This window comes from Stenella coeruleoalba, assembly GCF_951394435.1.
Source record: "Stenella coeruleoalba genome assembly, chromosome: 11".
In the NCBI taxonomy this organism is placed as follows: Eukaryota; Metazoa; Chordata; class Mammalia; order Artiodactyla; family Delphinidae; genus Stenella; species Stenella coeruleoalba.
In genome coordinates this window covers 33,524,708-33,550,652 of record NC_137157.1, presented here as the reverse complement: position 1 = coordinate 33,550,652, position 25,945 = coordinate 33,524,708, and the positions used below count along the sequence as shown (strand labels likewise).

The following is a 25,945-nucleotide window of genomic DNA, read 5'->3' as shown; positions in this document are numbered from 1 at the left end:
AATATTTCTAGCTATAGTATAATTGACATTTTAAAAAATGTATTTTTAAAGTCTCAATTCCCTTTATTCACCTTGTTGTCAGAAGTCTTAAAAATTTCTAATATACCAGTTTATTTTTTTTCAATTCCCAGGCTCTTAAGGTTAGGATTAAGCCTAATAATATTAACAGTTGTATGACAATCTTGGTTCATTTGGTTTACTTGCACATAGAAACAGAATCAAGACTTTGTCTTTTCCCGTTGGTTACTGATTTCTTAAAGTAGATCATCAAGTGATATTTTTTTAAAGAAGTAAATGAATTTAAAGATAGACATATTAACCTAGATTCATTATCAGTTCCTTAAACATAATTTTTATACCAACCTTTCAGTCTCTCCTCTTTTTCATTCTCCCATGGTATGAATTACTTTATTGATTAGGAAGCTATGGCCTGAATGCATAATGAAAATCCACAATGAAAACTCATTTTAGAAAGAAATTAATAATTTCAACAGTGAAAACCAATTTTCCCATGTTCAATCTTGTCATCTACTTTGCATTATTTCCCACGTGTACCCGAAAATCACTGATCATGGAACTGTGCAGATAATCAAATAAAATGAAAGAATTACATAAAATATGTTTCTTCAAGGCTAATATGTAGCTCTCTCATACTAAAATAGTTATATTTCTATATTCAGAAGCTAAAGATATTATTAGAGATTAAACAGTTTTGAAAATGTATTCATTATTGAAAAATTCATACAATAATATTTTCATATGTTGTTTTAGGAATTATAATTTATTGAGGAAACAGGCTATTAATATAAAGCTATGAAAAAGCACTAAGAAAATTCTAAATTTCAGGGGAACTTATTATATGATAGGCACTGTGCTACAGGATTTTCTACATGCATTATCTATTTTAATCCTCCTAAGACTCCAATAAGTGGATACCATGGTATTCATTTTTCAATGAAGAAAAAATGAGGCTTTGGGGAACACTTAGTAAACTTGTCCACGGTCACATCGTTGTTGAGATTCAAGCCAAAGGCCTGACTTTATATACTATGCTCTTAAATATTATAGTATCTTGTCTCTCTTCATATAGTGAAAGTAATTAATTATCAACTCGATTCTAACGCTTAGCCTTCCTGTACAAAAAAAGTATATATTCGTATGAAAAAAATATATCCATACATATATTTCACCTGCCAAACTGGCCCATGGTAGTGAATGACAATGATTAATTAGGAGGAATACTGTTCTGCAGTTACGATGGCATGTTTATGTAACCAGTCCTGAAATCTCATGTTTTTGCTAATATAAAAATAAAAACAAATTTGTTGTAATAAACAGAGGAAGGGTCCGAGTCTTATTCATAAGGAGTGGGGACAGAAAGAGGACCTATAGTACTTTCATTTTTAAATGACACAAGTAATGCAAGGATACATATAATTAGAAACAGTGAATGTCCTCCTCCACCACACCCCTAAATTCCTATTAGAGATAACCAGTTCCCTCCATAATTTAAGTTTCCAGAGCCTTTTCTACACACACACACACACACACACACACACACACACACACACACACAAACACAAACACACACACATATGCACCTTCTTAAAATAACACACATACACTGAGTCACATTGTATGTGTTATGTCTTTTTTTCTCTTCATGTATGTTGGAAATTTTTCCATGTCAGTACAAATAGGGTACTTTATTCTTTTAAACAGCTGAACAGTCTAGTTGAAAAACCTAATTATTTTACCCTTGCCATATAAATATATATGCTAGTTGTTTCCAAATTTTCTCTATTACAAAAAATGGTACAGTAAAAATTATTGTCATACATTTTTGTGCATAATTTTTGGTAATAATCTTATAAGTGAAATTTCTGGGTCAAAGGGTAGGTGTGTTTACGGTAGATACTGCCAACTTCCTTTAACCTTGTAATATATTCCTGTGTATTAAATGTAACATAGTTAGAACCAGTTCTGTGTTTATTGTCAGCATTTCAAATAGATCTCCCTGCCTCCCAATAAATTTAAGCAGATCTGAGAGACTGCTGTTGACAGCTTAGTTAAATAAGCTTTCTAAGCTCTTCCAATCTGTGTGATTATAATTCTTCCAGAGCCAGAGACATTACTGAAAGGGGTCCTTTTTAATTAAGGTAGCAACAACAATGCATTTGTGTATCGTACCATTTGCTAAGTAGACAGTGATATCCACAGAAAATGTGCCTACTTCAATCTGCATTGGATTTGGTTTCTAAAGTCATTATTAACCTGCTCTCAGTATATTATGAAAAAATATGTTCACATTCTTAAAAGAAAAATAGCAACAAAATAAAGACATAATGAAACACTGGTAGGAAACCTTCAGGAAAAAGAGGATTTTAACTTTGACGCTACACCTCACAAACAAACTGACCATATAACATCACACCAGAAGGTGAAAAGGGCTGCAAAGAAGCCCCGCAGAAGCATTTTCATGGGTATTTTTCTGGCTTATGGTCCCTTTGATAGCTAAGCATTAAAATAAGACTTTTTCTGTCTTCCTTGTATCCTCAAAAACAATGGCCAATGACTAAGTTAAAATATCCTAGGAAGAAGCATTAAAGATCATTGGAAATGTTTGTATTTTCCAAAAATTTTCTTTTTATTACATTTTTATGTTGAAAATCACTAGTTTTTCATTTGTTCCTCATTGGTTATTCTGATATTTAATATTTAATTAATTACTTAAGTCAAATTTTATAGTGTATAGGTTTTCCATGAAATTCATATGATGAAAAACATTAACTGAGAATGTATGTCATTACAGACTATGCTTTTTTTTTTAATAAATTTATTTTTTTGGCTGCATTGAGTGTTGCTGCGCGTGGGTTTCTCTAGCTGTGGTGAGCAGGGGCTACTCTTCATTGTGGTGTGCAGGCTTCTCATTGCGGTGGCTTCTCTTGTTGTGGAGCACGGGCTCTAGGCACGCGGGATTCAGTAGTTATGGCTCGTGGCCTTTAGAGCGCAGGCTCAGTAGTTGTGGTGCACGGGCTTAGCTGCTCCGCGGCATGTGGGATCTTCCCAGACCAGGCTCAAACCCGTGTCCCCTGCATTGGCAGGCAGATTCTTAACCACTGTGCCACCAGGGAAGCCCCAGACTACACATTTTAACTGTTTTCTATCTGGTTAAGAATTCTGGTCCATGTCTTGGCTATTGTAAATAGTGCTGCTATGAACATAGGGGTGCATGTGTCTTTTTGAATTATAGTTTTGTCCAGATATATGCCCAGGAGTGGGATTGCTGGATCATAAGGTAATTCTATTTTTAGGTTTTTTTTTAATGTAAAAGAAGATGTGATATATATGCATATATATATATCACATATAATATATATATATATTATATATAATGGAATACTAAACTGACATAAAAAAGAATGAAATAATGCCATTTGTAATAACATGGAAGGAACTAGAGACTATCATACTAAGTGAAGGAAGTCAGAAGGAGAAAGACAAACACCGTATGATATCACTTATATGTGGAATCTAAAATATGGTACAAATGAACTCACCTAAGAAACAGAAATAGACTCACGGACGTAGAGAAAAGACTTGTGGTTTTAAGGAGGAGGGGAGTAAGGGAGGAATGGATTGGGAGTTTCAATAATGTGTATAAAGTAATTTTAAAATGGTAATAAGAAGAGAATGGTAATAAGATTCTTAGGTACAAATAAACATTGACATTAATATACAAAAATAAAAAAGAATTCTGGTCCAATGGAACCAACTTTAGTGTCCATCAACAGATGAATGGATAAAGAGGTTGTGGAATACATATATAAGGGAATATTATTCAGTCATAAAATATGAGGAACTTTGGTCATTTGCGACATGAATGGGTATTTAAGGCATTATGCTAAGGAAAATAAATCAAACAGAGAAAGATAAATACTGTATCTAAAAACACAAACAAATAAAATCCAAAACAAGACAAAAAGCACAAGCTCATAGAAAAAGGGATCAGATTTATGGTTACTGGAGGCAGGGGGTGGGGAGATGGAGAATAGGATAAAGGTGGTTAAAAGGTACAAACTTCCACTTACAAGAGTAATAAGTACTAGGGAAGTAATGTACAGCATGATAACTATAGTTAACACTGCTGTATGATATACAGGAAAGCTGTTAAGAGTAATCCTAAAAGTTCTCAAAACAAGGAAAAAATTTTTCTTGTTTTGTTTTCTCTTTTTATTGTATACATATAATATGATGGATTCTAACTAAACTAATAGCTGTAGTTATTTCACAGTATGTGTAAGTCAAACCATTACGCTGTACACCTTAAACTTATATAGTGATATATGTCAATTATAGCTAAGTCAAACTGAAAAATACTTAAAAGAAAAAGAATTCTGGTATCATATTAAAATATTCTGGTTAATGAAAAATTAACCATTTCAGCTATTAGTGAAAAATTTGGAATTTATGTGAATACATGTAACACTGAAACTATGTTAAACATAACAATATTTCATGATTCATAAAACAGTTCAGGATCTTTCAATGCCCCAATCATCATTATAGTTTTTACTATAATTTTTCAGGGGTTTGACTAATTCTATCATTCACCTCACTTTGCTAAGCTTATCTTTGAAATAATAGTTTAGTCTTTAATACACATTCATTTTTCCTAGAAAAATATTATACATGTGCAGTAATAACTCATCAATATAAAATATTGTAGATACTAATGGCTTATAATCAATATAATATTTGATTTTATATATTATCCATTGACCTAAGATATTTAAATTTTCCAGCCTTCGAAAGCTAGTGTATCTAGTCCAGAAGGCATTAAACACATGCTGTTAAAACTGTTCCATCAACAGTCATCTCTAAAGAACGTCTTGCAATTTTCATAGCCCTTTTCCACACTCCCTTTTATAGTCTTTCTTAAAACAAATTTGGCCATGTCACTCCCAAGCATGAGACATTCCATTATTCCATTTGCTGATAGCACAGAGTTCAAATTCTTTTGCATGTCATTGAAAGTTCCTGTCACCTTCTCTGGCTGTAGTAGTTGACAGCATTCCATCTTAACATCCTGTGCTACGTCTATTCAAATATTCCCTACTCCCCACCTCAGCAGCTCAAGTGACGCTTCCCCTATGAAACATTACCTGATTTTTCCCTCCTTTAGGTAGAAGTAGTCAGTACTATCTTTGGGTCATCTGTGCAACTGATGTAACTTATCCATCATATCACCTTCAACACTTCACTGCAAGGATTTCTTTACACAATATTTTTTTCTAACAAACTGTGGGTTCCTTCAAGTCAAGGAAACTGTCTTTATATTCACTTTAGTATTTAGAAAAATGTATACCTCAGAAACATTCCCCGCCATTTTTGATGGATTCTTAACTGATGAATTTACCATTTGAGAATGCAGACAAAAACATCTCTAATTAAAATTTGAGAAACTCTTAGTAGAACTCCAAGGAGTATGTTTCTAACTATAAGACACTATTTTACTGTTCATTTTGCTATTTTGTATACAAAAGTGTGGGTGGGAGTTTGATCCTGCTGGGAGATTCTGGGGGTTGGGAGTTAAGATCACTGCATTAAAACAAAAGCTGTGGTGAAGGAAATAAGAAGGAAAAATCCATATTATAGCTAAAAAATGGCCAAAGATTTCTTATTGCAAATTTATCTGTATTTTCACTTAACATGTAATTATTGTGAACTTTTATTATTATTATACCTTTGATCATTCACACTGGTGTACCAAACACTATATTTTCAATTTTCTGATTATTGTCTGTAGCATTTAATATAGTGATAGCCATATGACTGGCACTTACAAAAGACATTTGAAAGACTGAAAGAAGTAGTAAAATGCCTGATGCTTTTTAATGGACAGTGATATAAACAGTAGAGGCAGATAATATCCAGATTTATATATAAGCAGCACACTGAGCTTTTAGTAAGGGCCAGGCTGTGTTAAGAATTTTATGTGCTGTAATTCACCTAATCTTCACAATAAACTTGTAAGATAGGCACCATTATTTTGTCATTTTACACATGTGGAAACAAATTTATTGAGATTAAATGACTTTCTTAAAGATATATCACCTAGAAGTGATAAAGGTAGGAAGGACTCAACTCAGAGGAAGTTGATTTCAGAGCCCACAGTCATAACCACATGCATTCTTTCTACTTTGAACTTGGGATGAGAGGAGTTTTCTGGTTATTTCAGCATAGAATACCATATAATAAAAGTTTTATTTTGTACATTTTTGAGATCGAAGATTAATTTAGAAAAGGACAAATGAGTAAAAATCAGAAAATAGGTTTAATAAATTAGTTCCTAAATGCAGAGGCACAGGGAAATCACTCTAAATGGAATCTTGACAAGGGATTAGTAATGGAGCAACCATTTTACATAAGGGTGTGCCTTTTGAAATCAAATTACATAAATGGGAAAATAAGGTCTATTAGTTCTTGAAGATTATCTCTATTTTTATTGGAATAACTAGATGTCTCTAGGGTAAGTCTGTAAATACATAAGGGAACAGATCAATTGGATTAAAAAAAATCAAAGTTCCAGTACAAATTGATTTTTTTTTATTTTCAGAGAATTTTAAAACATTGTAAAACCAGTTTGAACAATCCAAAGCTTCAGTATATTATTTTGTTCTATATCCATAGTTTTTTTTATGAAGTAGTCTCTGCTGTATGGTATTTCTTTAAAATCATTGCTTTTTTGTAATTTAATTTGAAAATGTTCATTGTTATACACATAAAATCTCTCTAAATGTAAGACCTCTTTTACGATATACTCACTTATTTGCAATATAGTCAAATTTTAATATCAGAATTATATTTCTAGAAAGTGATCTTACGAATCATATAGTTGAGTATTTTTATTTGATAAGGTTAGGTGAAGAATTACAATGATCTGTGTTTTGTGTATCCATTCCCTTGGGTGTTACATCACATTCTTTTTAAATTTTTCATTTATTAATTTGTCACATGGATAAACCATGAAGATGCAAATATGAATATAATATTTTCCCTCAAAAAGCTTAGAGTCTCTTAATAAAGAGTCTTTTAAATTCTAATTGAATATCAAATTACACTCAGCTTAATAAGTACCTCTGTTTAGCAGAGCTAGAAAGGAAGAACACTGCTCCTACCCAAGGGACCCTGTAAATACAAGTTAGCCAAACCACTCAAGGTTTGCTACTTGCATCTGAGAGGTGATACAGTCAAATAACAGTAAAGATGGGAAGCAGAAGGGGATTTCCTTGTCATAATCTTACTGTGAGTTAGTCATGGAGTTACAGGTAGTATTTTCTTCAAAATATATATTATTTTCTACAACAAAATTTTCATGAACATGTTCAGTAGGTGTCAGCATTCTGCTGGGGGTTGGAGACAGATAGTTGCATAACCAAGACACATTTTTTTCTATCCTACTGCAGCATACCATTCTATAGAAGCCAATTTCCAGAGCCTACCATCTCTACCTGGATATACAGACATTTGTAACTCTACATGTTCTAAATCAAATTCGTTTTCTGCCCTTCTCCTCAACTCTCCTTATATGTGCTCTTGGGCCTGCTGTCTTATTTTGGCTAATGACAATACAATGCCTCTGCATTGCTGCGGGGGGAAAAATTTCAGCATCATTCCTAACTCTTCCTCTGTTGCCCTCACTTATGACACACACCATCCCACATGTAGTAAGTGATCAAGTCTGTCAATTCTATCTCAGAAATGTCTCTGATAATTTTTGCTAATCTTTTTTTACCATTTTTTTCCGGACTCTCCTGCCCCCTCCAGAATGTAAGTCCCTTGAGAGCAAGGACTTTAACTGTGTTATTCACTGTAGTACCCCTAGTTCTAGAAGAGTTCCTGGCACATAGTAAGCCCTCAAATGTTTGTTCAATGATCAAATTAAGTCCTAATTCCAAAATAACATAACAACAACTAATATTTTTGGAGGATCACTATCTGCCAGGCACAGGGATGGTGCTTTGTAAAAATTTTATATTTAATCCTCAAAATTAGAATAGATTGGCACAACAAGGTTGGTTGGACTCAGAGGCCCATGTTGGTAGCTACAGGGTTTTACTCAGTTGCCCTACTACAATATTATGATTTATAAGAAATATATATTTGGTCTTTGTTCACAGTTCCAGGCTCAAAGCTCCCTAAACATTTGGCGTTTCCTAAGTGCTGAAAGCTTAAAGGTGTCTCTTATTTACGTTAATAAGGTGACTTGGGAATGCACTAAGGATGGGGGCTGGTTGCCAGGAGAACCAGCCATGTGATTAGAAATTTGGAAATTTCAGTCCTACCCCCAGACCTCCTGAGAGATGAGAGGGGCTGGAGGTTGAATCAGTTGCCAATGGCCAATGATTTAATCAATCAAGCCTTTGTAATGAAGCCTTCATAATAACCCAAAAGGATGGCGTTCAGAGAGCTTCCATCTGGCTGGTGAACATGCTGGGAGAACAGCACATCTGGAGAGGGTATGGAAACTCTGTGTCCTTTCCTCATACCTTGCTCTATGTATCTCTTCCATCTGGCTGTTCCCGAATTATATCCCTTTTTAATAAACTTATCTACTAAGTATGATGTTTTTCTGAGTACTGTGAGCCACTTTAGCAGATTAATCAATCCTGGGAAGGGGTCTTGGGAACCTTTGATTTACAGTCAATCGGTTAGAAGCACAGGTAACAACCTGGGCTTGCAACTGGCATCTGAAGTGGGGTGGGGGGAGGGGGGTGGCAGGGCAGTCTTGTAGGACTGAGCCCTTAACCTGTGGGATCTGATGCTATCTCCCAGAAGACAGTGTCAGAATTGAGTTGAATTCTTGACACTCTGCTGGTATCTGTGAATTGCTTGATATTGTGTGGAAAGCACACCCCTAGCCTACCCTTCCCCCCCACACAAACTTTGGAGTTGGGTCCAGGAGTCTAAAAGACTTACCAAAATCTACTCATTTCTACAGTTCATCTACCATGTTATTAGCATTATCTCTCTAAAGATTCATTACAATTCTGTTTTCTTACTTAAAACCTTTCAATGATTTATACCTCCTTGTCATTCCATGTTAGGTGCATTGTAACTTGACTTCAGCCTGTAGGTCTAGTCTACTTTTCAGGGATTTCTTTCTAACAATTAATATTATAGCTACGAGGGCCTATTCACTTCCTAAATTATGCCATTTACCTTATCCTGTGTGTGTTTGCTTCTATTGTTTTCTGTGCCTCGAATTACTTTCTCCTTGTCTGCTTAATTAACTCCAATTCACCCTTAAAACTCAGCTTCAAATCTCATCCTCATTTGCTTGAAAGAGATAACGTGGCAGCTAGATACATCGGAATTTGCATCCTGGATTTCCTACTTACTGATTGTGTGATTTTAGGCAAGGCCTTAATCCTCAGGTTCTTCATTTTAAAACTGGCACATTAACACCTGACTTCAAGGGTTATTTCTTTGACTACAGGAGATAACAAAGCAACTAGAGCTTGGTACGCACCTCCCAAAAAGTCTATCAGATCAATTCTGTATCCCAACATCATCAGTTGAATAAACTGCTCCCATTTAGTTCACATTTCTATTTCAAAACTTGTAGCAATTATATCTGTTTATATTTCCAAATCTAACCATCTGCCAGTCACCAAGTAGACTGTAAATAAATAAATGTTGAATTTATTGCTGACTGAGATATAACCACATGTAATCAAAGTATACTATACTTTCTTAAGCCAAATATAATTTGTGGAGGTTGTTTTTACTATTCTTTACTGCTAGTAATAAAGAGGTGATGGATTCTGTGCTTACATAAGCTTTCTACACCTTTTACATCAATAGTCCCACACAGTTTTATCTGTTCAGCATTAGAATCAAACAATGAATTAAATAGAATGACTCAGATTAGAAAAGGTCTCCAGCCTTATCAAGCTTTGTCATAGTTTAAGGCAAATGTAAATGTCAGTGTCAGGTCAGAAAAGATAGAGTTGAAAATTAGGGTGAGTCATGGGAAAGAAAGACAATGCACAGACAATTGGAGGGCGGGACTGGATCTGCTATCAGACATGAGAAAAGCTATAACGGAAACACTGCTGATCCAGTGCTGATTTTAGTATGCTTTGTAAATAGTTTATTTAAATACATACAAACTGCTTTTCAATTCCTTGGGCAGAGGTACGGCCTGGTAAAAACTAGTAGAGTCTTCTCCCAGTGTGATAACCCCAAATTTCCCTTCTGCTTCTTGTGGCAGGTATCGTTTCCTGCTTTGCAAAGTGTCAGGAGGCTGGGTCCCCCAAAAAAGGGGGAGGGGAGAACTTGCTGAAATATTTCTTGGAGATTAGAAATTAATTTATTGTTTTCTTATATTCATTTTCTTCAGAGAGAAGGGGGCCACTTACCTAATTTAAAACCACTGCCCATGATATTAGTGATTACACTTTATATTTACACCTAATAAGAAACTTTACAAGATAGCTATATTACAATTAGATCCTGGCTCAGAGTTTTCCTTTTATTCATCGATGAATGTGTGCAACATTAAAAAGAACTGTGAACGTGTAACGGTTACAGAATAGAACAGAATAGAATGTGTCTAAGGTTTAATTTTAATTGCATGTAACTGTATTTGGATGGACAGCTTAGAGAAAACCACTTAATAATCAAATTTCTTAATGACAAGTAGCAATTGACTTGGACAGACATTCGTTGTGCCCATAATCCTATTAAAAGGAGCACTTTGGAAACCCAAGTGTTGTTTTTTTTTTTTTCCTGCATTGGAAATATCATTTTTCATGACAATGACTTGTATAGGAAGGAAAGAAAGAAATGGTCATTTATGTTAAGTCATGCACTGTTTTATAGAAAGGGCAAAGGAGGATCAGAGATTAAATAACTTGCCTGCATTCACACAACTATTAAATTACAAAATAAAAATCCATACTTAGTTTTGTACATTTTGAAATCCCATGCTAACTGGTGAAAATAAAAACTGCTTGCAAATAGTCGGTAGGAAATTTGTGAGCTATATATAGTCTGATGTTTGTGTCCCTTTTCAGATTCATATGCTGAAAAACCTAATACCCAAGGTGATGGTATTAGGTGGGGCCCAAGGTGGGACCTTTGGGAGGTGATTAGGTGATGAGAGTGGAACCCTTATGAATGGGATTAGAGCCCTTATAAATAAGGCCCCTGAGAACTAGCTTGTTCCATCTGCCCATGTGAGGATACACCAGACCAGAAGTTTGCAACTCTAAAAAGGTCCCTCACTCATGCTGGCACTCTGATCTTGGACTTTAGCCTCCAGAACTGTGAGAAATAAATGTCTGTTGTTGATAAGCTATCCAGGCTGTGATATTTTGTTATAGCAGCTTGAACAAGCTAAGACACTGTTTCTATAGATTGATACTGAAGTTGAAATCAGTATGATTGTGGAATAAAAAAGAATACAGTCTATGCTAGAGATCCTCACTTCACTATGCATTTATGAGATGAAGCTTGTAATGTGTCTTAATATTAGTGAGTGTCACTACCTGTACCTGGTACTACGTAAGAAAAAGCACATTAAATGGAAAAGTTCACCCACCTGTATCAATGAGTAACAAACACCTGTTGAGAAATCTATTATGCACAAAGCATTGAGTTTTTTAAAGAAGGTTAAAGAGGCAAGACTAAAAACTGATTAGCTGCAATACATATTTATGCATTGCTTTCTAAGAGAATATTAGTTATATCATAATCTGGAAGAGAATGTTTATAATTTACTCAGTGGCTCAAAGCATACTTTATTTTATATTAAAATATTTTTAAAATGACTTAAAAGTCAAACTGATGATCATAGGATATCAATCTAAAAAGGAATGCAAAGATCATTAGTCCAGCCACAAATTTATGCAGCAGAAAAAAAATAAAAATAAATGCTAGAGAGTCCAAGTGACTGATGTAACTTATCAATAGGACAAAGGCACAGTGGGGTATACCAAGTGAAATGGTAGGTAAAACTGCCTAATGCAAATTTATATAAATTGTTATTTCTGTTTATTTCTGTTCCTCTCCCATTCTCTCTGGTTTTGCTCACCTTTTACAGTTTTATTTATTTGAGTTAAATTTGTTTAGCATGCTAAACAAATTTAATTTTGCTCTTATGCACTTTAATGCATGAGAGCAATAAATTTAACAAATTTTAAAAGACAGAGCAAGACTAGATTATGAGTGTGTGTGATATCAATATTCATACATAAATATCAATATGAATGAACATCAAAAACAAAGCAATATATCAATTGGAACATGGCCTAAAAAACAGGAATTTCATGACAACATCTGCAACGTTCCAATGACGAAGGTTTCACAAAAAATAGCCAGGTGAGGGAGATTCTAGGTTCTAACAGAATTGGCTTGGTCAATGCAATGTGTGAAAAGGGAAGAATTTCAAATAAATATCTAGATTTCTTTTAAAATTAGAGTGTATAGTAATAATGGGCTTTCATTCCCACACTGCAACAACTGGCTGGACCTAAGTATTAGCTAATCCCATTTAGATGGGGAAAGCTTTTTCCAGTTTCATACAATCTCCCCACTTCCAATTTCTTAATATTTTACTACTGAAGTGCATTACTCATTTATATTACCTATATGATTCTAGACAGTTGAGTATGTAACATCTGATCCAGAGGAAAGTGAACCAAGTTGTCAAAGGTTTTGATATTTTTGTTCCTAATGGTATGGTTATCCTTGAGGTGGAGAGAGACGCAATATACACACTTTAAGCATTTTCCACCCTTCTAGAAAAGGAAAAAACAGAAAACAAAAAATCTTGTCATTAGATGTGACTCTCTTAGCTTGATTTCACTAGATCCTTACTCATCTGACCTCATATTTTGATAATCAGAGAAAAACATTGTGGTCTTTATTGTATTTGTCTCCTTATAAGGAGGAAATGTGTTCAAATTATATTTTTTGGCTATTTCTGGTCTCTGTGAAACTGAATTTTGATAATATATAGTATTATTTGACTATAATAAAATTTTGCTGATTATGCATTCACGTATGTCCAACTCAAATAATATATATATTTCTTAGTGTAAATTAAAAAATTGGCAAAGTTGCCATCCATTGCACTGTCTTATGTATTCTTTTTAGTGTGAGTCCTTGTGTCAGGACCTGGTTATATCTGAAGCCCTGGTTACAGGTAAGCATTTACAGTGTAGGGCCCAAACTAATGAATTTTAAATGAGAGCACTATTACTTCTAAATATGTCCTAACAGATTCCTACAGCACATACAACAGAGTCAAATCTATTGAAAATGAGGCAAAGAATTACCTTTACCCTTTTTTTTGGGGGGGGGGCGGATCTAGGATGCTATGGTTAATTGACAAAATGCCCCAAATTCTTCCTTGTATGTACCCCCTTTTCAATATGACTATAACTTCTCTCATCGAGAGGTGGAGCCTGTTTTCCACACATGAATGTAGGTTGACTTTTCTATACATTTGGCCAAAAGAATGCTGTAGAATTAATAGCGTGCAATTCTAAGCCTAGAACTCAAGAGGCCTTTCATGCTTCAACTCTCCCTCCTGGAACACTCATTGCCATGGGAATAGGCCAGGCTAGCTTGCTAGAGATACAAAGACCATCATCTCAGCCAAGGCCATCCTAGAGCAGCCAGCTTCCAGACAACCCAGTAGCTGAGTGCAAACACCTGAGTAAGCCAAGGGAGCTCAGTCAAGCCCAGCCCAGACTGGCAGAATTGTCCAGGTGACCTGTAGACTCAGAGGGAAAGTACATTGCTGTTTGAAGCCACTAAGTCAGTAATTTTCAAAGTGTCATCTGCGGTTACCCGGCATCTTCACCACCTTTTTCGTGGAGCTGCAAGGTCAAAACTACTTTGATAATTATATTAAGACTTTGTCTTTTAATTCTCATTCTGTCAAGAGTCTACAGTGGAGTTTTCCAAAGTCTTCATAATGTTTTATATCAAAACAATGAATACAGTAGCAGAAATGAGAACCCAACAGTCTCTTACTGAGCCACATATTAAAGAGATTAGCAAAAATGAAAACCAATGCTACCCTTCTCACTAAATTTTGCTTTGCTTAGAAAATGCAGCTATTTTTCATAAAAATACATTATTTATAAGTAATAGGTGTGTTGTTAATGTTAAAGGAAATGATAAATATCTTAAATTTTATACTTTAGTTTCTAATACAGTAAATATCAATGTAAAATGCACATAAACAAACCTCCTTGGAGTCCTCAATAATTTTTAAGAAAGGATCCTGAGAACAAAAAACCTGAGAACTGCTACACATTTCTTATTTATTTAGCATTTCTACATTATGAGAATAGCAGTTTGTTCCTCAAGTAAAAATCACTATGCTTTGTCCCTCATGACATAATTCCCCTAGCACTCGTGCAATTCTAAAGCCTTACGATCCATGGACTGTGGATATATGTTCTTTCATTTCTAGAGTAATATTGAGTCATTTTCAGTCTTATCATTTTATATTTTAAAAATGGGACTTATTCCCTTTCTAAAACACATGCAGATCAATATCAGTCTATCTAATTTGTAAGCAAATATTTGCTTGCTGATTTTATACAAAGCAATAATTTCCATGGGACACAGAAATACAGAAGCTGAGAATTTTAACTAAGAGAGCACCCATTCAAGGTTTTGCCAAATTTAGCTTGGGGTTGAAGGTTAAACAATCCCAGTGGAGTTGTAATAATGATGCACTTGGGGAGGTTAAGTTGCTCATAAATTTTATTCTACGAAGATCAAAACTAAGGATTTTGAACTGGATATGCTTCACTGCTCTAACATTATGTAAAGAAATGAAATAAAAAGTGAGAGATGACTACTCAATTCCTGAGAAGTCCATATTTATAAAAAATGACAGATAGGTAATATAGGATCACACATCTGCTGTGACGAAAGGATTATAAAAAGTTAAAATTTTCTGCGGGCTAATACTGCATACTGCAATGCAAAGCAGCTCACTACAATATCTCATATAAAGCTGGATAATTCAACTGTATTAGAATAAAATAGCTTCTTTTGCTTAGTATTTTGTTATTAGCTCTTTGATTTAGCTGTAGGTAGTTGAGTAGTGAAAATGCAGGAAGAAGAAAATGTAATTAAAGAGCCCTACCCCTCAATGCATTGAAAGGAAAAATGAACTACATACACTACAAATATTTGGGACAAAACAAATTACTGTGAATTTTAATTGCTACTAGACACTGTTTAAAAATAAAATATAAAAAGTAAAACAGCTTATGAAAATGAACTCGGTACTGATTGATTGAAATTTATGTTTGAAAATTTCCTCCCTCCCTCAAAGAACAGCTTGTTATAAACTGAATGATTTTGTACTAATATTTTCACATTATCTTGAAAAATCCAGAAAAATAGCATGCATTGTATTTTAAAGTAAAAAATAATAATGGATTTTATATTAAAAAACATAGCACGCGGACATTTTAATACTATTTTCTACAAATAAATCTGGCTGATTTAAACCAGTGTGAAAATGCCAGCCTCCAAAGGGAGTAAACAGAAATTTTTCAAATGTTTATGCTGGAAAATGACAACAACAGCTGCTTTATATACACATCTTTTACATGAGTAAAGAGAAGAAAAAACATGTGTACATGTCCTCTCCAATTTTAGCCACCTTTTCTAACTACCATAGGGGTAACTTCATTAGAGAGCCTGCATGGGCATTTTATGAATTGCCCTCTTAGTTAAATAGTAAGCATTAATGGTAATTACAAGAATCTCAAAAGCAATAAAATTAATACCATGTGATTTAGGAGTCTAAAAGATCAGGAGAGGAGCCAAAATTATGTGTTTTTGTTTTCTTCAAAAGCAGAGTCAAACAAAGACTATACTCCTTTTCACTCTTGACAGGGCTTAATATTGTAGTTTAGCAATATTAATGTGATGAAGTCCTTGCTTCAGGGAAGAGAAAGAAGTAACAGAACCATATCAGAATTATGAAGGAAAAGGTTGGAGACTTGTAGAGGTAGAAAATTAGTTTGAATTGAAGTTTTAGCAGAGGTCAACTATTGAGTTGAGTCAAAAGAGAAAAATCTCACTGCATACACCATCTGTGAAATATAAAGAATTAAGTATTAGCATTTTTAGTAGACTCTAAACACTTTATTATCTGCTTCAAGCCAGTATACTGGATCTATATAGCCAGCGTAAATTCCTGATGAAAGCAACTGAATAAAATTATGTATACAAATATATGTGCATACTTTTAAAGAATGTTGCATCTGACATGAATGAAATCTGCAAAGACTAAGATCAAAGTAAAAGCAGGAATCCTAAGAGGTATCACCAAAGCCAGCGTACAACATGAGAACTTCTAGAGATCCTCGGAAAGCTTGAGCTTCCCTTTTGGCTGCTTCATGAAGATAAAGGGAAAAGTATGGTAGAAGACTTCTTCCATAAAATGAGAAAGAAATCTCATGTGGAAAAAGGGTCTGAAAGGCAATATACAGTCTTGTCCTTAGTGCTGGTTAGAGGAGAAAAAAAAAAAAGGATTCACATTAACAAGTTGGTCTTCATCACAGACCTGAAATCTACATCCATGCTATTTGAAAGCATTTAATTTAAAAGCAAAGCATTTAGTTTAAAAATTGTCCTGGATTAATAGTGCCCTTGAGTGACTAGTAGAAGCAAATACTTTAAAAATGGAACTCCAAGTCTGGCCTTAAAGAATTTTCATCAATAACATTCCACATGTGTGAGATTACAGTCAAAATCAGAGCACACAAGGAAAATAAGATTTCACATGTGAGAACAAGAAGGAACTGGAAGTGCAATTAGAACCATGAAAATTAAAATAGAGGCTCAAATGAAAATAAGAACAAGAAAAAGAGACTATTAAATTTGTAAAACACTCAAGTGGAATTTTGTATCAAAAATTATAAAATTAAAAGAATAAAAAGATATTAATTTAAAATAAATCACAAATACAGATCAAATCAGTGAATGGGATATAGACTCAGAGAATATGATACTAAGAAAATATGAAACGATTTGGAAAAAAATTAAGAGACATAAAAGTAGGGAAAAATGGAAAAAGTCACACTAAATGAGGTAATGACCAAGGAGTTCCAGAATTGCTGAAAGACATCTATCCTCAGATTCTGGAAAGCCAACAAGTCTAAAGTGGGATACATAAAAATTATACACATCATAACCAGCTTCAGAACACCAAAGAACAAAGGAAGATTTTAAAAGCAGCCAAAGAGAAATAGCAAATTACCTATGCAGGTATAACAATTAGACAGACAGTTGACTTGCCATTAATAAATGGAATCCAGAAAATAACAGAATAAAATCTTCAATGGTGTCAGAAGAATCTTTGACAATGTCGACTCACAGTTCAGAGAAACTATTTTCCAAAGACAAGAGCAAAATACAAATACTTTCAGACAAAGAAAAACTGAGAAATCTTCACTAAAGGAAAGTCTAAAAAATATACTTCAAATAAATAGATAAGGTGGAAGTTCTAATAAGAAGGAAAAGTGAAAAAATAGTGGTAAATATGTGAGTAAATCTAATATAATATTAATTTGTAATACAGTAATAACAATATCTAATTCTTGGAATAATAGAGCAAAAATACCTATAGCATTGATAAAAAAATCTGATGGCTCATGGTAATTAAAAGAATCTAATATACTTGTATTTTAGGAGGAAGTTAAAAATATTAACATGCCTCTGTGTGTGTGTGTGTGTGTGTGTGTGTGTGTATGTGTGTGTGTGTGTGAGTACTCATTTGCTCTGAGAGATATCTTAATTGTATTAGTTTTAATAGTATATTTTATTTTTGTTCTGTGGCTTGTTTTTTTTCTTTTAGCATCAATAAAATTTCCAAGTTTTAATAAAAATATCAAGTTACATGCTTTGATAAACTCAGAAATTTCCAATAAACATCCTCTAGGGTTTACAGTAAAAGTAGTACTGTTGAACAAATAGAATGTATGCATATAAAACTAATGAGCACATACCCTCAATTTAGGCATGCACAACTACCCTAAAACAATTTGACTTATGGAATATCTTTGATAATATACTAAAAAATTTATAGCCTCTCAAACTTCTACTGTGCATGACACCCAATCTCACCTTAAGAAAGAAGTTGTTCACAATCTGTCCTATGCAGAAAATGTTGATACACTGGAAAAGAGAAAGCCCAATATTACTAATACAATCCTCTTGTTTATTATTTATTAAAGTTAAAAAAAATTATTCTAGATAATTTGTTATTCCCATGCAATCATATTATATTCATATTTACTAGTTTTCTAAATTGAGAGAAAAATATAGAATAAACATTTAACATAATGCTTTAATATATATATCACACAGAACAATTCTTTATATTAAGTTAAATTATTCATTAAAAGTAGTCAAATTAAATGTTTGAAGTATATATTATATAATATAAAGATATACACATATATTTTAACATTATCATATTCCTATAACTTTCTTTGTATCTCTATATCCAAAAAATTCCTTTTGAAATCTTTCATTAGAAACTCTACTGGTATCAATATACTCCTTGAATAATTAATATTTTTTACTTTAATTTATAACTTAATTAAATTTATAATTTAATTTTTAATTTATAAATTTATGTTTTGGCAGTAGTTTAAGAAGTTAAAAATTCTCAAAGGCATAGAATTTTATGTGTCCATCTCTTCAGTTTAGAGAGTTTTATTAGCTTGTAACAGAAGTTCTGGATTAAGCAGTACATTGGGTTGATCAACATGAGCTTGTCTTTTTTATGATAAAAAATGATCAAATTAGTAATTTCATATGGCTCAAGTGTAGATAATTAACTGGTTCACACAACTTAAAAATCTACAGGTAGACCTGGCATGTTTTCAACATTCTGCCTTATGAGGTTGGTTTCATCCTAAGGCTCCCCTTGTCATATTAAGATAAATGCCACCAGCACTTAGGACTACATCCTTCCTCCATCTCCTCAGGTAGAAAGAGGGGATTATTTACTTAACAATATTCCCCCCCCAAAAAATCCTGAGATGTACTCTGGACTTGCAAAATTCAGCCCATAACACTGGCTTAGCTGTGTTATATAAATCCCATCCCTGAAGCCAGAAGAGGAGTCAGTCTCCACAAAACCATATGGATCCCCAAACTAAAGTCTGGCATAACAGAAAAGGGGATGGGAGAAAGATGCCATTAATGCAATGGAAATCATTCACTATTTCGTCTCGAAATGTTTTTAATGTACTAATAATGAGTCTAGCTAAAGTAGGAAAAATGAGTCCTGGCATAATTCCTGGGATTTCTGGATGGCTGATATTTACCATTTTGGCTCTTTTATTTTTCTTTTTGAGAGGAGAGGATTTCTTAAAAATCCTGTGTCTTTGATTCAGGGTTTTACAAGTAAGAATGATTTAGTATTTACCCATTATAGAGGTACGAGATCTTAAGGTGAAGAACAAAAGCAAAATCCTATTTGGCTGTGATCACGTGTGAACTCCAAATGGGCAGGGGAAAACTGGTTCCAATCAAATGGGATGTCGCCGAAAAAGTGCATGGGCTAGTTTGTTCCATGTTTATCCAAGTTATTGATTTTTCCATCATATATAAAGTCTTACAACATTAAAGAGATTGTTCCTGCTACAACATTATGAATTCATTGCTTGGAACACAGTATGCTATTGAATGTCTGCCAGATTTTGTTAACAAAGGTATTCAGAAGAAAACTGTGCAGCTATAACACAATGAATACATGAAGTCTCTAATAATGTCTTTAAAGTCATGTGCATATTCTTTAAGCAAAGATAGTTTGAGGAATAAATGCATTGTTATTTTGCATTATTTTCCTCCACTAGGCTTAAAACTACTATTTATATTTTAAACATTTAGTGCTTCTCTGGACTATTTAGGTACTTCTGAGGAACCAATAATGTTATTTTCTGAAGTTTAATGCTATATAAAGATTTATTGTTTTACACAATGGTAAACTGTGAAAATTCATATGCTCTTGAGGCACAGATTTCATCTCCACTTAGGTGCATTGTGGTCAGCTTCTGGGGTCAAAAAGACCCTCAGTAGGATTTCTGTAATTTTCTTCTATTTTTTTCTATCTTTTGTAGCTTCCAGATATAGCAAGAATAGTTGCAATGGGAGATTGATATTTTAAAATGGTAAGAGTCATTTTAGAATTTTCATTTCAAATAAATTTATTTCTCAGTATGGAGCTATTATTATTACAGCTAATTGGTTATACCTTAGTATGGAGAAGGGGGCACCTACAATTATTAGAGTGGGGCAGAAAGGGGGTAGGACTTAAGAGGGTCTAGCTACAGATTCCAAAAAATTTGGTATGCAGAAGGCTGTAGTAACAATGAGTTTAATTCTGTGCAAGCTTGTACTTAGCTACTGCCGAGAGTTTGGGCTATGGAGTTTGTTTTCAAACTTATGAATAGACTGTATTGATAAACGCATTCCAGACACTAGAGGTGATGTTCAGATGATCAGGCAACGATGAAAAACTATTGGGTTTGAGAATATAATAATATCCTTCAAGACAAGGTGTTTCGTAATGGACCTAAGTCTTGAGTCTTTCTACTTACTAGTGATGTGACTTTAAACATACTTCAAGATATGTTTTAACAAAAGATCTGATTTTTTTTACAGTGTGTTGATGAATTTTCTAAAAGGCTGATTAACAAAATGGAATCTGCTGATTTGTCCTTGTATGTATATCATCAACTGGAGACTTCAACATACACTGTAAACACGGGATCTTAGGAACCCATTAGTGGTTTATAAGGATTGCATTTGGATTTTGTATAATTGTGCATATATACTGAAGAAAAATATCAGGGGTGTACCTGAGAAGAGATGCATGAAACAAGATATTCAATTAAGTAAAGGGTAGTTAAGCAAAAATAAATTTCTCTGATTGTATATACTTTCTTCTAATAAACATTTTAATATAAAGACAAATTTATTAGTATAAGAATTTATTCTATTTAGATAGAGAAATAAAGCATATAAAAAAGGATGTTTTATTTTTCTACTTATTAATATTTAGCATGTTAAATGGCATTTTCAATATGTCTTAAATTCTAATAGATATGATTTAGATGTATTTAGTTTCATTTTTGGGTGTCTTCCTTTTGAGGCATTACTATGAAAATGGTTAGTTTAATATCCTTCTGTTCTTTAGCATGAGTAAAAACATTGTGAATTATGCTACAAATAATGTTAGCATAAAAAATATTAAAGAATTTTAAAAATAATTGGTTAATCAAGTTATTTTATTATTTTCAGCAAATTTCCAATATCTAAACTTTAAATATTCAAATATTTAACATTATAGATATTTAAATTTATATTATATAAATATATGTTTATAAATACATATAATTATTCAGGTTGCCATAATAAGAGAATGATAAATTTCTATGATCCTTAAATTTTATAAATGTAAACTTTGTTTCTGTATACAATGAAAATATATGTTGAAAAGAATCTCAGGGTAATGGTAATTGACTAAGCATTCTACAAAGAAATAGTAAACCTAAAAGTAATTATTCATTTTTAAAGATCATGGAAGGATTTTCAAGATAATAAATCTCAGCAAGTGAAAAATATCTGTAACAATTACTTTCTGAAGAATACAGAGCCATTCTTTGATGATGTATATTTGAATACACATTCACTAGATCCCTAATTTTTGGATAAATGAATTGCTTTAATCACATAAATGTCAACTATTATTATATTGTATGTTAAATAATATGAAATGTGTACTTTATTATTCTCAAGCAATTTCCTTCATGAGCAGATGAGCAGCTTCAAGAATCAAATCGACCACACTACATCACTCAGTGAAATTTACAGCAGATAAGGAACACAAAACATGGGAGAAAATGAAAGAGAGAAAAATTACCTTTCTCAAAAAAATCTATGCTCATCTGAATCTTAAATCATGTATTCTTTTCCCTTCATATCATTCTTGATGGGACTCTTGCAGAAAAAAAAAAAAAGGGATTAAACTGACTGTGCTTCACTGTCAAGAGAAACCATGGTCAGGGATATACCTAATTCCTAAAGCTTTCATCATTAATATTTTATGAGTCTCACTGATCTGTCCTATCTAGAAGAAAAATTTATCTTTCATTTGTGCAAGCACTACCTGCTGAGTAATAGATTTCTTCTCTGTAAATTGAGTGGTGAAATGCAAAAGGCAGCAAAGGTAAGAAGAGGCAAATTTTTCTTTTACTGGAGTCTGGCTGCACTTTTCTGGAGTTGCAGAGTCAGCCAAGCAAAGTGAAAGATCCTTGGGGAGCTAGGAAGTGTCATTTCCGTTCTAACATACTTTGGCCTACACATGTTACTCCCCACATGTTTAACCTGACTTGTAAATGAGATGATTAACTACAGTGACTTTTTTTAACTTAAATATTTACAAGTAAGTTTGGTGCCTACAATGTTGGAAAATCACTAGCTCAGCCTTGAAAATTTCCTTCATTGTAGATGAAGTAACGAAAAGGCAAATTAATGGTCTTTGAACACTTCAAACTGAAAAAGTAGGATATTTTGCCCCTTGGTGGAGCATGGCTTGCCTTAGCTGAACTAAGGAGGCCATTTAAGTAGGCTAAGAAGCCAACTAAGTAGAGTCATCTGTGACACTGCAGCTGACTATTCCCTGGGCAGTGTTCATCCACAGAAAAGTGAAGTAGAGGAAGAGGGTCCAGGATCCCCTTTCACAGTCAAAAAGATATTGGGTGTCCATTTATTAAGTCCACCTGAGATAGGCTGGGACCTGGGACCCTTTGCTGCAGTGCTGCAATGCTTGCACCTGGACACATCTCTCCTTGAGCAACAAAACACAAAGAAACTATATGGGACTAAAAATAACTGCGTGCATGCGCAGTTGGGGCAAATTCTGGACAAGAAATACAAAAAGACCAAAAAACCCCAACTGCCACTTCTGAAGAGCTGGGAGCAAAAACAGGGGATCTGGAGCAAAAGCACGGTACTGCTCATGCCCCCTGAACTCAACACCACCAGAGGGGTGAGCAAAACACCTAAGTCACCCCTCTGGCCTGAGCACTGGACACACCCCTACCCTCACCCCATATAAGGAACCAGCTTGTCCCCGTCAGGGAGCAAACAAGCAAGGGAACCTATTACTTGTTCTTGCTCCCCCACCTGCTGCAGCAGAGGCCCCAATAAAGCCTTGCCTGAATTTCATGTCTGGCCTCTAGTAAATTTCTGTTGGTTGGGGAAGGCCAAGAACCTTGGTCAGTATCATACCTAGACCACAGGTGCATCTAGTTGCACAGGAAGTAGAGTGTGATTCCCACATGTGGTTGAAAATATAGCTTCTGGATAAATGTATTTAGTGTAAAATCAGAAAAAAATATTCTGGTTTCAAATGAGTATTTTTCTTTGCTAGAGAACATAGAATTCAAAACTATATGAAAAAATTGTTTCTTTTCTTCAGAGCTGTTATCTCAATTTTTAATTATATATTAACTAGTTTAATTAGTTAACATCTTTCTAATCTCTTAGAACATAAATCGGACCCTCTTTATTTTGGCGCACAATTGTATCCCCAGAGTCTTGTACACCATTGGCAAGCAGTAGGTATTCAACCAGTTTTTGGTAAAAAATGTGCATATTTAAAATTTTCATCAATGTCTACTAGCATGTTCTATATAATAATAATGTTTGTGGTAAGAGTGATGATTTATTCAAACTACAGCTACTGATCATAAATTTACATAAAGCATTGTGTTAGAAATGGGGTGATACTAGAATGTTTAAGATTAATTCCTGGGCCTCAAAGAGTTGACCATCTAGTTGAGAGAATAAGTATATGTGTAGAGATTATACAAAATGTGAAATATTAAGTGACAAGAGAACATATTAGTTGTAATTGTACATAGGTATTAGATAAACAGAAATGAAAGGACATCTTGATAAGGAGAACTACATGAGTAAATACATTGGAATCAAAGGAATATAAATCACAAACCATAAATTATGTTGCTAAGAATGATATAGCTTAGAACAACTGACAAGAGAACACTACCCCTGTCTATAAGAACCATCTAAACTCACTTCTTTCATTGATTTGTGTATTTAATTGTTGTAGTAGAAACACACATGATTCCCATGAACTGAAAGGATCTACATTCGACACTCACTAATATAATATTACCACAACTACATGACTATTTCTTTTCTCACACTCCAGCTGGCTGCTGTATCCTTTCAAACTTTTTAAATCTTTGCCAACTTAAAATGTTTGGGGGTAGAGGGGGAATGGCCTCTTGTTTTCATTTGATCTTTACTTGGGATTTATGTATCTTTTCATATCTTTATTCTTTCTTCTCTAAACATCAGTGCTTTTCTCATTCATCCTTCTCCAATTTGTTTGCCGAAATCCTGGGTATCCTCACCCGGCTAGACAAATGGAGTAAAGTAGATAATAATTTTTAGAGAAAGGTAGCCATTTGTAGATATTTCATACTAAGCAAAATGGTTGTTAGTTGTTGCTTATCAATGGGTTTGCTATACTAGTCACTAGTCACTAGTTTCAACAAATATTTTCTTTTTCTATAAAATTTTCTCAGGCACATTTCTGGAAATTTTAAATTAATTCAGAACTCATTTAAGCCTTTGTTTTGGCAATAACTCACTAGTTCTGTTATTCTATATCTATTCTTAAAATTGATGTCAATTTGTGAAAACTATTATTTTAACCAAAAAAGTATGCAGTATATGAAATGAGTAATCTATTTTAAAAATAATATAAAAATTCAAAGTTAAATAAGAAAATACAACATGTTACATACGTTGAGAAAACCATAATTCAAAAAGAGTCATGTACCACAATGTTAATTGCAGCTCTGTTTACAATGGCCAGGATATGGAAGCAACCTAAGTGTCCATCGACAGATGAATGGATAAAGAGGATGTGGTACATATATACAATGGAATATTACTCAGCCATAAAAAGAAACAAAATTGAGTTATTTGTAGTGAGGTGGATGGACCTAGAGTCTGTCACACAGAGTGAAGTAAGTCAGAAAGAAAAAAACAAATACCGTATGCTAACACATATATATGGAATCTGGAAAAAAAAAAAGGTTCTGAAGAACCTAGGGGAAGGACAGGAATAAAGATGCAGACGTAGAGAATGGACTTGAGGACACAGGGAGGGGGAAGGGTAAGCTGGGAAGAAGTGAGAGAGTGGCATGGACATATATATACTACCAAATGTAAAATAGATAGCTAGTGGGAAGCAGCCACATAGTACAGGGAGATCAGCTCGGTGCTTTGAGACCACCTAGAGGGGTGGGATAGGGAGGGTGGGAGGGAGACGCAAGAGGGAGGAGATATGGGGATATATGTATATGTACAGCTGATTCGCTTCATTATAAAGCAGAAACTAACACACCATTGTAAAGCAATTATACTCCAATAAAGATGTTTAAAAAAAAAGAAAATACCTGTTAAGATGGGGAAAAATTTCGAGATTTCCTTGATTTTCAAACTGAAGTACTTTTCTTCAAAGCTAATATCAAACTACTTAAATTTATATCATTTTATTAAAAAATAGAATGTCCTATAAAGAAGATGTGGTACATATATACAATGGAATATTACTCAGCCATAAAAAAGAATGGAAAAACCCCAAAGTTAGCAGAAGGAAAGAAATCATAAAGGTCAGATCAGAAATAAATGAAAAAGAAATGAAGGAAACGATATCAAAGATCAATAAAACTAAAAGCTGGTTCTTTGAGAAGATAAACAAAATTGATAAACTATTCAAAGATCAATAAAACTAAAAGCTGGTTCTTTGAGAAGATAAACAAAATTGATAAACCATTAA

General features: G+C 33.6%; 1 protein-coding gene across 17 annotated transcripts in view; it reads right to left on the bottom strand.

Annotated features, from left to right (window-relative positions):
• The window catches only part of MGAT4C (MGAT4 family member C), a 1,054,150-nt gene that overhangs the window by 29,107 nt on the left and 999,098 nt on the right, over window positions 1-25,945 (bottom strand). For 16 of the 17 annotated variants that reach the window (XM_079936312.1, XM_079936310.1, XM_079936302.1 and 13 more), the window contains one exon: window positions 18,178-18,228. The gene's annotated coding sequence lies outside the window, so the exon portion shown is untranslated. Of the gene's footprint in view, window positions 1-15,940; window positions 16,143-18,177; window positions 18,229-25,945 lie in introns of those variants that run through there. The other variant, XR_013830417.1, reaches the window with a different exon arrangement.